The sequence below is a fragment of the Ovis canadensis genome, chromosome 11, assembly GCF_042477335.2.
Source record: "Ovis canadensis isolate MfBH-ARS-UI-01 breed Bighorn chromosome 11, ARS-UI_OviCan_v2, whole genome shotgun sequence".
In the NCBI taxonomy this organism is placed as follows: Eukaryota; Metazoa; Chordata; class Mammalia; order Artiodactyla; family Bovidae; genus Ovis; species Ovis canadensis.
In genome coordinates, this window is record NC_091255.1 from 30,008,226 (window position 1) to 30,022,500 (window position 14,275).

General features: G+C 44.0%; 1 long non-coding RNA gene across 2 annotated transcripts in view; it reads left to right on the forward strand.

Annotated features, from left to right (window-relative positions):
• Positions 1-3,771: 3,771 nt before the first annotated feature.
• LOC138447316 (uncharacterized) overlaps positions 3,772-14,275 on the forward strand; it is a 14,743-nt gene continuing 4,239 nt past the window's right edge. Inside the window, exons 1-2 of one of the 2 annotated variants that reach the window (XR_011259786.1) lie at positions 3,772-4,099; positions 5,063-5,177. This is a non-coding gene — a long non-coding RNA (uncharacterized lncRNA). The remainder of the gene's footprint in view (positions 4,100-5,062; positions 5,178-14,275) is intronic. The other variant, XR_011259785.1, reaches the window with a different exon arrangement.

Consider the following 14,275-nt stretch of genomic DNA (forward strand, 5'->3'; position numbering starts at 1 on the left):
CATGTATTATAAAATTTGACATAAAAGCAAGCAATTATGCATTTTTATGATTTTATTATATAATTAATGAAATTCATGTTTATGTGTTTATAATAAAATTCACATATTATGAAAAAACTATGTATGTTTCTGATATCACTTAAATGCAGAATCTAAAATATGATGCAGATGAAGTTATCTACAAAACAGAAAGAAACTCAGAGAGAACAAGCTTGTGGTTGCCAAGGGTGGGGGGAGGCTGGATTGGGGATTTGGGATTAGCAGATGCATACTATTATGTATAAAGAACAAGGTCCCACTGTATAGTACAGGGAACTATATTCAATATCCTGTGATAAACTATAATGGAAAAGAAGATGAAAAAGAATGTACTTTATATCTATAACTGAATCACTTTTCTGTACAGCAGAAATTAATACAACATTGTAAATCAACTACACTTCGATAAAATTAAGTTTTAAAAATACACATATTTAGGGGGCTTCCTTGATGGCTCAATGGTAAGGAATCCACCTGCCAGTGCAGGAGGCACGGGTTCAATCCCTGCTCTGGGAGGATCCCACATGCTCCAGAGCAGCTAAGCCCATTCACCACAACTACTGAAGCCCCATGCCCTAGAACCTGTGCTCCGCAACAAAAGAAGCCACTGCGAAGAGAAGCCTGCACACTGCAACTAAAGAATAGCCTCCACTTGCCGCAGCTAGAGAAAAGCCAGTGCAGCAATGAAGACCCAGCACGGCCAAAAAATTTTTAAAAAAAATAAACAAACTTGTTTATGGTGTTGTTCCAACATGAATTTTATCTGGCGAGTACTATTGTTCCCATTCATACAAGAATAGAATAAAAAAATATTTATGGTTATCTGTACATTTCTAAAAACATTGGTTAAGAACATCAGAGACCTGCTGCTTGCTAGCTGTGTGACTTTATAAAGTTATTTTACTTATATGGGCCTTAGGTTCTTTGTCAATATGATGTGATTAATAATAGTGTCCTCCCTACGGGGTCATTTGAGGATTACATGAGACAAAGCATTCAAAGCAGTTACACAATAAGCTCTTATTAAGCAGTAGCTATTATTATTATTAATATAGTCTGGGCAAGGCGTAATAAACACAGCCACACTGTAGCATTGTTTCAGTAAGAATCACAACTAAGAGCATTTCCTGTTGTCTGAGTTGCAAGCGCTGTCTAAGCAGGTTTTATAGGTATATTTATTTATTTATTTGGCTGTGCCAGGTCTTAGTAGCAGCATGCAAGATCTTTAGTTGTGGCATGTTGGATCTAGTTCCCTGACCAGGGAGAGAACCTGGGCCTCCTGCATTGAGAGTGTTGAGTCTTTAGTCACTGGACCACCAGGGAAGTCTTGAAGCAGGTTTTCAGTTTGTTTCTGTGTGGATCTAAGGGCACTGGGTTTTACTATTATCATTTAGAGCTTAACAGAGGATTGATGTCCTGGTTCTGGGTCCCTCCAAAGCAGACCTGAAGATAAAATTTGCATGCAATTAGTTTACTTAAAGGTGGTCTTACGAAGCACAGAATGGAAGTGAGATGAGAGAGGAAAGAACATAAATAAAGGATGTGTTAATTAACGGGTTACTGCGGTCAACTGTTGCTATGGACTCTTTGACAAGCTCTAGGGAACACACTTCAGAATCCTTTCAGAGTACATCATGAGAAACTCTGGGCTGGAAGAAACACAAGCTGGAATCAAGATTGCCAGGAGAAATATTAGTCACCTCAGATATGCAGATGACACCACCCTTATGGCAGAAAGTGAAGAGGAACTAAAAAGCCTCTTGATGAAAGTGAAAGAGGAGAGTGAAAAAGTTGGCCTAAAGGTCAACATTCAGAAAACGAAGATCATGGCATCTGGTCCCATCACTTCATGGGAAAAAGATAGGGAAACAGTGGAAACGGTGTCAGACTTTGTTTTGGGGGGCTCCAAAATCACTGCAGATGGTGATTGCAGCCATGAAATTAAAAGATGCTTTCTCCTTGGAAGGAAAGTTATGACCAACCTAGATAGCATATTGAAAAGCAGAGACATTACTTTGCCAACAAAGGTCCATCTAGTTAAGGCTATGGTTTTTCCAGTGGTCATGTATGAATGTGAGAGTTGGACTGTGAAGAAAGCTGAGTGCCAAAGAATTGATGCTTTTGAACTGTGGTGCTGGAGAAGACTCTTGAGAGTCCCTTGGACTGCAAGGAGATCCAACCAGTCCATCCTAAAGAGACCAGTCCTAGGTGTTCATTGGAAGGACTGATGCTGAAGCTGAAACTCCAGTACTTTGGCCACCTCATGCAAAGAGTTGACTCATTGGAAAAGACCCTGATGCTGGGAGGGATTGGGGGCAGGAGGAGAAGAGGGCGACAGAGAATGAGATGGCTGGATGGCATCACCGACTCGATGCACATGAGTTTGGGTGAACTCCGGGAGTTGATGATGGACAGGGAGGCCTGGTGTGTTGCGATTCATGGGTTGCAAAGAGTTGGACACAACTGAGCGACTGAACTGAGCTGAACTGAAGGAGAGGAAGCTTGAGTATTTATCCACCAACTTCTCTCCATCATTGGTTAAGGGTCATTCTTGGTGTTGGCTCTCCAGCACTTCCAGCCCACTCTGTAAAGATACAGTGCACTCTCCTGGTCTGGTTGTGAATGTCCAGGCAGACAGAAAGTCACTGGGCATATGGGAACTGTTTGCAGGTGACCTCTAGGCAGGCCAAAAGGATGTGAGAAAGGTAACAACATCAACTTCTAGAACTGGGTATTAGATGACGTTGGAAAATAACGGTTAATTTACTCTTAGATGTGATAATGCTATGGTGGTTATATAGGAGACTGTCCCCATTCTTAAGGATGTCTGCTGAAATATTTATGAGTTAAGTGTCATGATGATTGCAGCTGATTTTCAAATGATTCAGCAAAAATAAATAAACACACACACGCACAACAAATACAGCAAAATGTTAACATTTATTGAATCTAGAGTCCAGGTTGGGGTATATAGATCTTCATTGTACTATTCTTCCTTTCTGTATGTTTGACATTTTCTTTTTTCTTAATATTTATTTGTGTGTGTGTCAGGTCTTAGCTGTGGCTCATGGGCTTAGTTGCCCTGTGGCATGTGGGATCTTAGTTCCCCAACCAGGGATTGAACGCACATCCCCTGCAGTGGAAGGCAGATTCTTAACCACTGGACCACCAGGAAAGTCCCTCACAGTTTCATAACTGAAATGTTGAGGGAAAGTATTTTGCACACTTTACTGAGTGCCCACTATATGCTGAGTGCTCTAAGCCTTGGGGATACCTGTCCCATCCAAACCAAGATGGGTTTCTTTGTTATGATTTAGTAAGACTTGGCTTTTCAAGTCACTCAACTGCCACTGTGGAGAACTGTTTTAATAACTACAAATCAATGATGTCTATAAAAGGAATGATATCCCTTTAACTGCACAGCATTAGATGGGTACCCTGGATGATACTAAGAAGCTCCTGATCTTCTAGGCTCTTCCATTCTAGAGGGGAAAGGTAACTATGGTCAGGAACCAGTTAGGGTGCTTTTTCAGATTAAAAAATGGTATCATGGCACCCCTTCTGGAGAGACAAAGAAGTGATATAATTTGCCCAGGACCATGTACATTGTCCCTGGAACATTCCTCTTTCTTTCCTAGGACTGACAAGCAAGAAGAAATCATTCAGCCCTTAGAAGTTAAGCTTAATAGTTAACCATTAAGCCTAAGTAGTTCAGCTGGTTGGAATATTAACAGAGTCCAGTATTCCATGTCCTCCGCAAGTATCTCAGGCCCAGAGGGAGAAAAGACAGGCAACCTCGAATGTGGAAATTTCCAGGAGTAGAAACAATTCACTCCATATCAGACTTCTGTACTCTGGACAGAGGAGGGTGTCCAAGACCGGGCAGCCCTGGGGGTCTGAGCTAAGTGAGCGCCGAGAAGCACCTGGGGAGTCTCCGGCCACCTTTCTTTCGTCAGGAATCTCATCTTTAACAAGCTCCAGGGTGACTGACACCGCGGTTCAGGGGTCTCATTTTGAGAACCATGGCCTATGAGACTAGGCATTGATGAGGGTGATGCAGGTGGGAGCCCCTTAACTCAGGATAAGTGCCTACTACAGTGCCTAGTGCTTGGTGGGTACTCAAGAATTCCCTGGTGGTCCTGCGGCTAAGACTCCATGCTCCCAGGGCAAGGGATGTGGGTTCATTCCCTAGTTGGGGAACTAAGATCCCACATGCCATACAGTGTGGCCAAAAAGTAAAAAAAAAAAACGTAGCGGGGGGAGGGGGGTTCAAGAGGGAGGGGACATACGCATACCTATGGCTAATTCGTGTTGTTGCATGGCAGAAACCATCACAATATTGTAAGTCGTTATCCTCCAATTAAAAAATTTAAAAAAATTTTTTAAAAAGGAAAAAAAGAAACAGTAGTTAAAGAAGGAAGGAGGGAAGGGAGAAAAGATGGGAGGAAGGTCCAAGGAAAGAGGGGAGGAGAAGGGGAAAAATGGGGAGGGTGCTCACTTGGAGATGGATTGAGTGCTCTGGCCCGGAAGAGAATGCGCACACAGGACTGCCCTGGGGGAAACTGACCCTGCTGGAACACAGACCTCACAGTATGTCGGTCATGTGGGGATGGAGAACAGGGAGGAAAACAACCAGGAGGGAAGACGGGGTGCAGCGCAGCTGGGTGCTGACCATCCCATCCCCAAAGGCCTTCGAGCTGCATCCGCATCTGCTGTCACCAACTTGATGCAACAGAGGCAGCAGCTCAGCAAATGGCAGGAGGGTCACAGGTCAGCAGGGTCAGGCCAGGTCGCAGGGAATACCACTGAGGGCTTTAATGTAACAGAAAAATGAGAAAGCTAGTCATCACAGCCTTGTAATGATAGAGTGGTTCTTTGAGCCACTCAGGGACCCAGCGTGGTGCTTTTTCATCCAGAATTAGACACAGTATCTACCAAACTGCTTAACATTGGTCACGGAACTTCAGAATTTCCAGCTTCTAAACAGTGATTAGTGATCCTCTAACTTCTCATCCTCTATTAGATTCCTTCATCACCGAAAATCTTGGACCTTAAATTAAGACCTGAAAGGCTGCCTGTCTAGGATTGCCATATTTAGCAAATAAATATCCAAGACATCTACTGCATTTGAATTTCAGGTAAGTAACAAATAATTTTTTAGTATAAGTATGTCCTGTGCAACTGCCATCTGTTCATTTATGACAAAGCCAATGTCTGGAATATGCTTACACTAAAAAAAAAAAATTATGTGTATCTGAAATTCAGATTTAATTAGGTATTCTGTCTTTAATTGGGCAACTCGACTTCTGGTTAATCCTCCTGTTTTTTAATAGGTGAGGAAGTGAAGTTCAGAGACATAAAGCGACTTGTCCAAAGTGACACGGGGTTAGAATCCATTCAGGATTCCTTGCTGCCACAAGGTTCCTTTTCCCAGTGTCTTGCTTCAGAGTTTCTTTACACTGCTTCTTTGCTTTTTTGTTTTGTTTGGGGTGTTTTTTGGCTATGTTGCGTGGCTTGTGGGATCTTAATTTCCTGACCAGGGATGGAACCCCAGACTCAGCAGTGAACGTGCAGAGTGGACCACTGGACCACCAGGGAATTCCCAACTTGGCTTCTCGACCCACTAGGGTTGAGTTTCGGAGAAGGCAATGGCATCCCACTCCAGTACTCTTGCCTGGAAAATCCCATGGATGGAGAAGCCTGGTAGGCTGCAGTCCATGGGGTCACTGAGGGTTGGACACGACTGAGCGACTTCACTTTGACTTTTCACTTTCGTGCATTGGAGAAGGAAATGGCAACCCACTCCAGTGTTCTTGCCTGGAGAATCCCAGGGATGGGGGAACCTGGTGGACTGCTGTCTATGGGGTTGCACAGAGTTGGACACGACTGAAGTGACTTAGCAGCAGGGTTGAGTTTTAAATTGTTTGTAAAGTCCCTGAATTTTAGGCAAAAACATATGTGTGTGTGTGTGTGTGTGTGTATGCGTGTGCAAGTGCATGTGGGTATTTTTCTGGGGAGATAGTCTCTGCTTTTATTTATTTATTTACCAAAATATCAACTTTATTACTGAAAAAGAATGTATTGGGAAATGTGGCTTGTATTTATAGGCAAATGGGTTTCCAGTAAGGAGCCTCAGAGTCAGAAGAGATCCCCATCCCATGAGAGGTACTGCTGCACCTCTAAAGATGGTACTCCACCAGATACCTCCTGCCAACACTGGCAGGACTTCTCCTGTTGTGCCTATTTATAGACTAAGAGCAGTTAAGAGTGCATGATCTCTGCAGACAAGAAGTCTCTGCTCTTTCGATTAGCTTCTCAAGAGTCATGATTTTAATAAAATAGTAAACTGTGCTCTTTCATAGGACTATGTTCTGCTTTTAAAATGCAGAACATCTATGACTTTGGGCTGAAATTGCATTTCTGCTTCCCCTACGTCCCTTCATCCCCTGCCCTCCCTTCATTCCCTGGCACAGCACTGGGTCCGAACATTCTAGGAGATGGGTAGATTTTGTGTACACAGAAAAAATATCCACTACATCTTCTTTTTTTGGTCGTACCACGCAGCATGCAAGATCTTAGTTTCTCAACCAGAGATCAAACCCACACCCTCTACAGAGGAAGCAGAGTCTTAACCACTGGACTGCCAGGGAAGTCCTTCCGCTACATCTCCTATGTGCCATGCAGTGGCACCCACCCTCCACAACCTACCTATATCAAAACCCCAAATCCCTCTTATTGTTGTTATTTAGTCGCTAAGTTGTGTCCAACTCTTTGTGACCCCTTAGATTGTAGTTCCTCTGTCCATGGGATTTCCCAGGCAAGAATACTGGAAGTCGGTTGCCATTTCCTTCCTCCAGGGGATCTTCTCCACCCAGGGATCAAACTCACGTCTCCTGCCTTGGCAGGCAGATTCTTTACTTCTGAGCTACCAAGGAAGCCCAATTCCTCTTATCTATCATGTGTCCATAAAGAAAGCTGAGTGCCGAAGAATTGATGCTTTTGAACTGCAGTGTTGGAAAAGACTCTTGAGAGTCCCTTGGACAGCAAGGAGATCCAACCAGTCCATCCTGAAGGAAATCATTCCTGAATATTCACTGGAAGGACTGATGCTGAAGCTGAAACTCCAATTCTTTGGCCACCTGATGCGAAGAACTGACTCATTAGAAAAGACCCTGATGCTGGGAAAGATTGAAGGCAGGAGGAGAAGGGGACGACAGAGGATGAGATGGTTGGATCGCATGACCGACTCAGTGGACATGAGTTTGAGCAAGTTCTGGGAGTTGGTGATGGACAGGGAGTCCTGGTGTGCTGCATTCCATGGGGCTGCAAAGAGTCAGACACGACTGAGCAACTGAACTAAACTGAACTGCATCTTGTATTTTCCTCCCTCCACTTCTTAGACTGGCAACCCAGAGCTGACAGGTCAGAACACCTTTCAGAGAACAGGTAGAAGGGAGCAAGGATGTGACCTTTGAGATTGACCACTAGAGGTCCCTTCTCATCCACAGTGATCCTGAAGTTAGACTGCCAGAGGTTGACAAAGTAAAGTGGAAGTGAAGTCGTTCAGTTGTGTCTGACTCTTTGCGACCCTATGGACTGTAGCCCACCAGGCTCCTCCCTCCTTGGGATTTTCCAGGCAAGAATACTGGAGTGGGTTGCCATTTTCTTCTCCAGGGGATCTTCCCGACCCAGGGATCGAACTTGGGTCTCCTGCATTTCAGGCAGACTCTTTACCATCTGAGCCACCAGGGAGAGAGGAAATTTCCTTAGGCTAGTGGGGCTGATCTCTGTCTGTCACAAGCCTAACTGGGGTATTCTGTATCAAGCAGTGGGAAGAAGCCATGCGATCCAGCACAAGTTATGCAGAATAAAATGGTTTCCTAAGAAGTTGCATAGTGTCTTCCAGTGTCAGGCTCAAAGGCAGAGTTTTAAGCAGAAACAGGGGCCTGGAGCTTCCTCTTCAACCAAAAGGGGAAAACGCAGGTCATTCGACCCCTCACCCACACCAGGCAAACATCCAATTTCCTTCTGAGTGTATTCTGGCTCCAGGGACATATTTACTGGAAGTTAGGGATGCTTCTGCAAGAGACCCTCATTTGGGGCTCATTCTACAAAGGCCTTGACCTCGGCAGCTTTATAGTTGTAATTTTGTATTCTTTTCCTTAAAGAAGGCCCCCATGTATATAAACATTTAGGCCTCATAGGGCTTGGATCTAGTGCTGTCTGGCTCCCGGATACAGATTTCAGGGAGGAAGGAGGTGGGGCAGAGTTTCAAAGGGACGTTTCCCTAGAGACTAATGAGAGCGCGTTTCCTGCGGGATGAGGAAGAGTTTCATACACGTTTCAAAAAACCAGATAGCCTCCTAATCTCCAAAGGATTGTAACTGTGGGGGCACCTGAAGTCAGGGAGCCCCCTCTTGCCTGCTCAGAGCTTTCCTTGGCCTGCGGAAGTTCGCCAAATCTTTAGGTGAACTCACAGACCTGTAGCATCCTGTTGGCTGCTTTCTGAATAAATAAATGCTCTTGCCAACCATTGTGTTAGATTTTGGAGAAAAAAACCCAACCAAGCAAAACTCCGGTTCCAGAATTTCTGTGAGTTGTGATGAGCCATGAACTTTACAAAGGATTAAATAATCAACGAGGGTTGAATGAACAATTCTGTTTGGGATGTACGGATTGGATTTGGTAATAAAAGGCAAAGCAATATCCACAACTTTAGAAGCAGATGAGTGTAAGGAGATTTTTCTGTTTCTGAAATAGAATGTTCTGGAAACCTGCAGCCAGCAATGTGCTGGAACTGCTAGTACCAACTAGCAGAGCTGACACTGCGCTTCTCTTCTCAACTCTGCATTCAGTGACTTCAACTTGGTAGCCTGAAATTGGCCCCACTGGGAGCATTTACACCAGCGAAATTAACAACCATTACAAATCAGGGCTCTTCTCTCCAGGACTGGTGTTCTTTATCAGAACATCACTACCTGCACCCTATCCCTGAGGGCTTCCTAGGTGGCACAGTGGTAAAGAATCTGCCTGCCAATGCCAAAGATGCAAGAGACGTGGGTTTGATCCCTGAATTGGGGAGATCCCGTCAAGTAGGAAATGGCAACCTACTCCAGTATTCTTGCCTGGAAAATTCCATGGCCAAAGCAGCCTGTCAGGCTAGAGTCTAGGGGTCGCAAAAAGTTGGACGCAGCTGAGTGACTGAGCATGCACCCTACCCTTAATCTCCTCTCCCCATCCCCCGCCCCGCCCCACCCACTCACACATCACAGAAGCTACCTGCAGGCACATCCATCTGTGTACATGTGTAGACACACAGAGGATCACCTGTGTACACTTTCCCCTTTTCAAGCAGGTTAGACGTCAGCGATCCCCCTTGCTCTGCTGTGCTGACATCTTTAGCGCTTTTCTACTAATTACTTACTAATCCCAGACAGTGATCTCTCTCTCTCCCTCTCTTGAATTCACAACTGTTCTCTCCCTTACATCATGAGGCCCAACTGTGAAAGTTCTGAGGCAATAATACAGTTAGGACAACAGATTTTCCCAAGCGGTCCCTAAGTGAGCAGTAAACATGACATCAGTGGCTGCACAGCTAAGTGAAAAGCATGTTCATATGTGGCCGGTGTTCTTTTGAGATGCTCAGTTTTCACCAACGGACAGCCTGCTCTTGTAGCGCTTACAGAAACTGAAGATGAGAAGCTTTGTGTCAGATGCACAGATGCAGGCAGAGAAAAGTCATGCGGCTTTCTCAGGCCAGCCAGACCCAAGAATGGATGTCACTTCTCAGCCTGAAGACCTTGAGCTACAAAATATTACATGGGAGACAGAGGGAAGGGGACTGACATTTTCCTGGCTGCTTTATATTAGGTATTCCTGTAATTAAATCATCATTATTCCCAATCTCTGGACAAAAAGAACAGAGACCTGGGGGATTTAATCTATTCTAGGATACATAGCTAGTAGGTAGTAGAATATTTTGTTGATAATTTGAAAAATTTTATGTCTAAGAATGTGTGTGTACATGCATATCCTAAATCCACTCCTCAAAGCAACTCTTTTCAGACTTTTGCAGTTTCTTCTGGTAGTGTTGCTGTCTTTAACCAATAGACTTATTAGTATAGAATAATGAAGGACAGTGATTTTTTTATTTAGTATTTTATATTTGTATCATGAATACCTAGAATAGTGCATCATAGCATATCATACATTTTTGTCAAAAAATACCAGCATTTCTTTTTTAAAAATTATTTTCTATTATAGTCTATTACGAGACATTGAATATAGTTTCATGTGCTATAACAGTAGGATCTTATTGTTTATTTTATACACAGTAGCTTGCATCTGCCAATCCCAAACTCCTGATTTATCTCTCCACTTTCCCTTCGGTAACCACAAATTTGTTTTCTATGCCTATGAGTCTGTTTCTGTTTTGTAAATAAGTTCATTTGCATCATATGTTAGATTTCACATATAAGTGATGTCATATATTTGTCTTTCTCTGACTTACTTCATTTAGCATGATCATCTCTAGATCCATCCACATTGTTGCCAATGACATGATTTCGTTCTTTTTTATGGCTGAGTGATAGTCCACCCAACTATATATATACCACATCTGTATCCATCCATTCATGTTAACGGATGTTTAGGTTACTTCCATGTCTTGGCTATTGTAAATAGTGCTGCTATAAAAAAATGCTGTTGTAAAAAGTGCATGCAACTCTTTAAATTAAAGTTTTCCCAGATATATGTCCAGGAGTGGAATTGTAGGATCGTATGTAACTCAATTTTTAGTGTGTTTTTCTTTTTTAAGCTTTTTGTTTTAATGTGGACCATTTTTAATGTCTTTAGTGAATTTGTTACAATATTGCTTCTGTTTAATGTTTTGTTTTTTGGGGCACTGGGCATGTGGGATCTTAGCCCTGACCAGGCTAATACAGGCACCTCTTGCATTGGAAACATAGGCTCTTAACCACTGGACTACCAAGGAAGTCCCTCAGTTTTCAATTTTTTAAGGAACCTTCATACTGCTTTCCATAGCAGCTGCACCAATTTACATTCCCACCAACAATGCATGTATACCATCATTTCTTGATTTATTAATTGACCTCCTGTTGTGACAGAGAAGGATTTAGTGCACTAATATTTCCTTTTCATCTCCCAAGTTGCTTCCTGCTAAGGTTTCTTTTTAAGAGTGCAAGTTTGTATTTGTTTATTTTTAGATTTATTTTTAATTGGAGGATATTTGCTTTACAATATTGCACTGGTTTCTGCCGCATAGCAACATGTATCAACCCATAAGTGCATGTATATCGCTTCCCTCTTGGCCCTCCCTCACCCCTCATCTCACTAGTTCCCTGTGTTATACAGCAACCCGCTAAGGTTTTGTCAATATGTATAACTCCTCAGTTGATCATCTTTGTAATTAAGTAATGTGTGTACTCTTTCATTTCTTGTTCCATAACTATGGATCATATCTTTGGGCTCCATCATGAGAGTCTTGATCTCAAAGAAGATCTGCCTGACTTAAAGACCCAAACACTTTGCAATCCATGCTGAGCCTCCCACACTGACTCCTTCTGGACCAGTGGAAGTGTCTCTGCCTGACTGAGGGGATATATTTTAAAATAATTGGCACTGGGAATGGATTTTTATCTACAGGCATTCTTGGACCAGTGTATACCCAGATAGAACAGTCTGAAGATAGTGGAGTAAGTTTATCAAACTAAAGTTTCTTAGTTCAGAAGAATTCCAAAAAATGTGCACAGTCAAGAATTTTGATGGCAGCTTATAAAACTGCTGAAACTTTCCTGTTCCTTAAGGTGAATTCCTGCCTTTCCCACAAGGCTGGACTTGCATTTTACAATAGGGATACTTTGAGCCTAAGAAACTGGTGGGCATCTTGGATTCTCCACTGCTCTCCTTGGCACAAAATGCCCCAGAAACACCCTATACGTATGCCCTGAGGCAAGTTATTTCTTGGTATGCCATGAAAAGGAAAGTGGGAGCTAAGCGTAGCCCTGGCATAAGCCTGGGTGTGGGTTTCACTAGAGAGGGTCATTGATACCGTGGAGCAGAGACTGTGAAAGGAAAACAGACATGGCCTTTGTTTCCCAGGGGCCTCTGCCTGGCATTGACCCACACAACACAAACACTGTCCACGTTGGTGCTTGATACGGGTCTTTTGTTTGTTTCTTTTCCCTGCCTATTTTCAGAAGACAGATTTGCTTTTATCTGTACTTCCTTGTCTCTGGCAGCTCCCACTCCCTGTTCTTAAAGGTCTTTGCTGGCTCTGCATATCTCAGTCAGACGGACACTTGACCTACAGATCATAAACCTGTCAGGCCTTTGGACTTAGGCAGCACCCATGGCAGACGGCAGGAGTGCTCAGGGCCCAGCCATTTCCTGCTAGTTCAGTGACCTGAAGAGAACCCCAAACACTAGTCCTTGCCCTGGGCTTCCCGGGTGGTCCAGTGGATAAGAATAAGCCTGCCAAAGCAGAGGACATGGGTTTGATTCCTGGCCCGGAAAGATCCCACATGCCACACAGAGCAACTGAGCCTGTGTGTCACAACTACTGAAGCCCGTGTGCCTACAGCCTGTGCTCCACAACAAGAGAAGCCGCAGCAATGAGAAGCCGGTGCGCTGCAGCTAAAAAATAGTCCCCACTCTCCACAACCTGAGAAAGCTTGTGGGCAGCAAGGAAGACTCAGCACAGCCGAAAATAAATAAAGCAGTGTGTACCTGTCAAAAGGAAAAGAAATGAATGAGAAGACAAAATTTGAAAAAAAAAAAGTCTAGTTCCTGTCCTAACCTAGCTCCACCTCTGCAGTTCAACAGGTGCATCCATAATCTAGACACAGCCAGCCAAGACACAGCCATCCTAGGCCTCACCCGTTACCGGTGGAAACCTGGCAACGTTTGCTAAAGCTTTTTGCCCTGTACTTAAGAGACGTTGTGCAATTCACTATGACCTGAACTGCAGCTCAGGTCACAGCAGGACTAAATGTGAATTGTACATGTTTAGGATCTGGACTTGAACAAAGTCACATCATCAGTTAGGAGTAACAGGAAAAAGTAGGCATGACTCCAACAAAAAGGCACATTTATTTCTCTTTCATACATACAAAATCCAAAGATAGTCATCCCAGGATTGGTGTGGACTCTCAGAGGGTCCTTCTTTCATGTTGTTTCATCCTTCATGAATTCTGCCCTCAAGGTTACCTCTTGGTTCAGTTTGGCTGCTGGAGTGTCAGTCATTACATGCATGTTCTAGCCAATACAAAAGCCTATAGAAGGGTGCACTGATTTCCCATAGGGCTGCGTCCTCAAAATTGCTCACACCGACTCCTTACTTTGCTTGTACCAACTACTGCTTATACTTCATTGACCAGAACAGTCACACGACCACATCTAACTGCAGGAAAACAGATCACTGTTGTCCTTACTCCAGGTAGCCACGTGCCCAGTTAATAAATGGGAATTTTGTTACTAAGGACATAGAGGGAAACAGATATTGGAGGGCAAACAACAGTCTCATTCCTGGTAGAGCAGATCAATAAAAGACTCACTGCCCTAATTCAAACCTCTTTTGGTCTCCATGAAGTGAAGTGTTAGTCCCTCAGCATCCAACTCTTTTGTGACCCCATGGACTGTAACCCACCAGGCTCCTCTGTCCATGGGAGTCTCCAGTATTCTCTTGCCTGGAGAATCCTATGGACAGAAGAGCCTGATGGGCTACAGTCCACGGGGTCCCAAAGAGTTGTTCCTGACTGAAGCCACTTAGTACTCACGCATGCACACATGACGTGTGGGATCTTTAGTTCCCCGACCAGGGACTGAACCTGTGCCCTCTGGAAGTGGAAGCTCAAAGTCCCGTGGACCACCGGACCACCAGCAAAGTCCCCTGACACATTTCTAACAAAGCGATTAGAAGGGATGGACGTCACTTCTGAGATTAGGTTACAAAAACACTCCGGCTTCTATCTTGCTGTCCTTCTATCAGCCTCTTACTTGCTCTGAGGGAAGCCAGCCACCTTGTTGTGAGATGCCCTGCAGAGGGGAGGGGGCAGGTTGTGGCAGGGAACGTGTGGCAGTGAAAGAACTGCCATCTGCACTCCACAGCCAGGGATGACTGTCTTGCCAACAGCCACCCAAGTGAGCTTAGAAATGGATGCTTCTCCAGTCAAGCCTTGAGACTACTACTCCAGTGAAAAACTTGATCACTACCTCA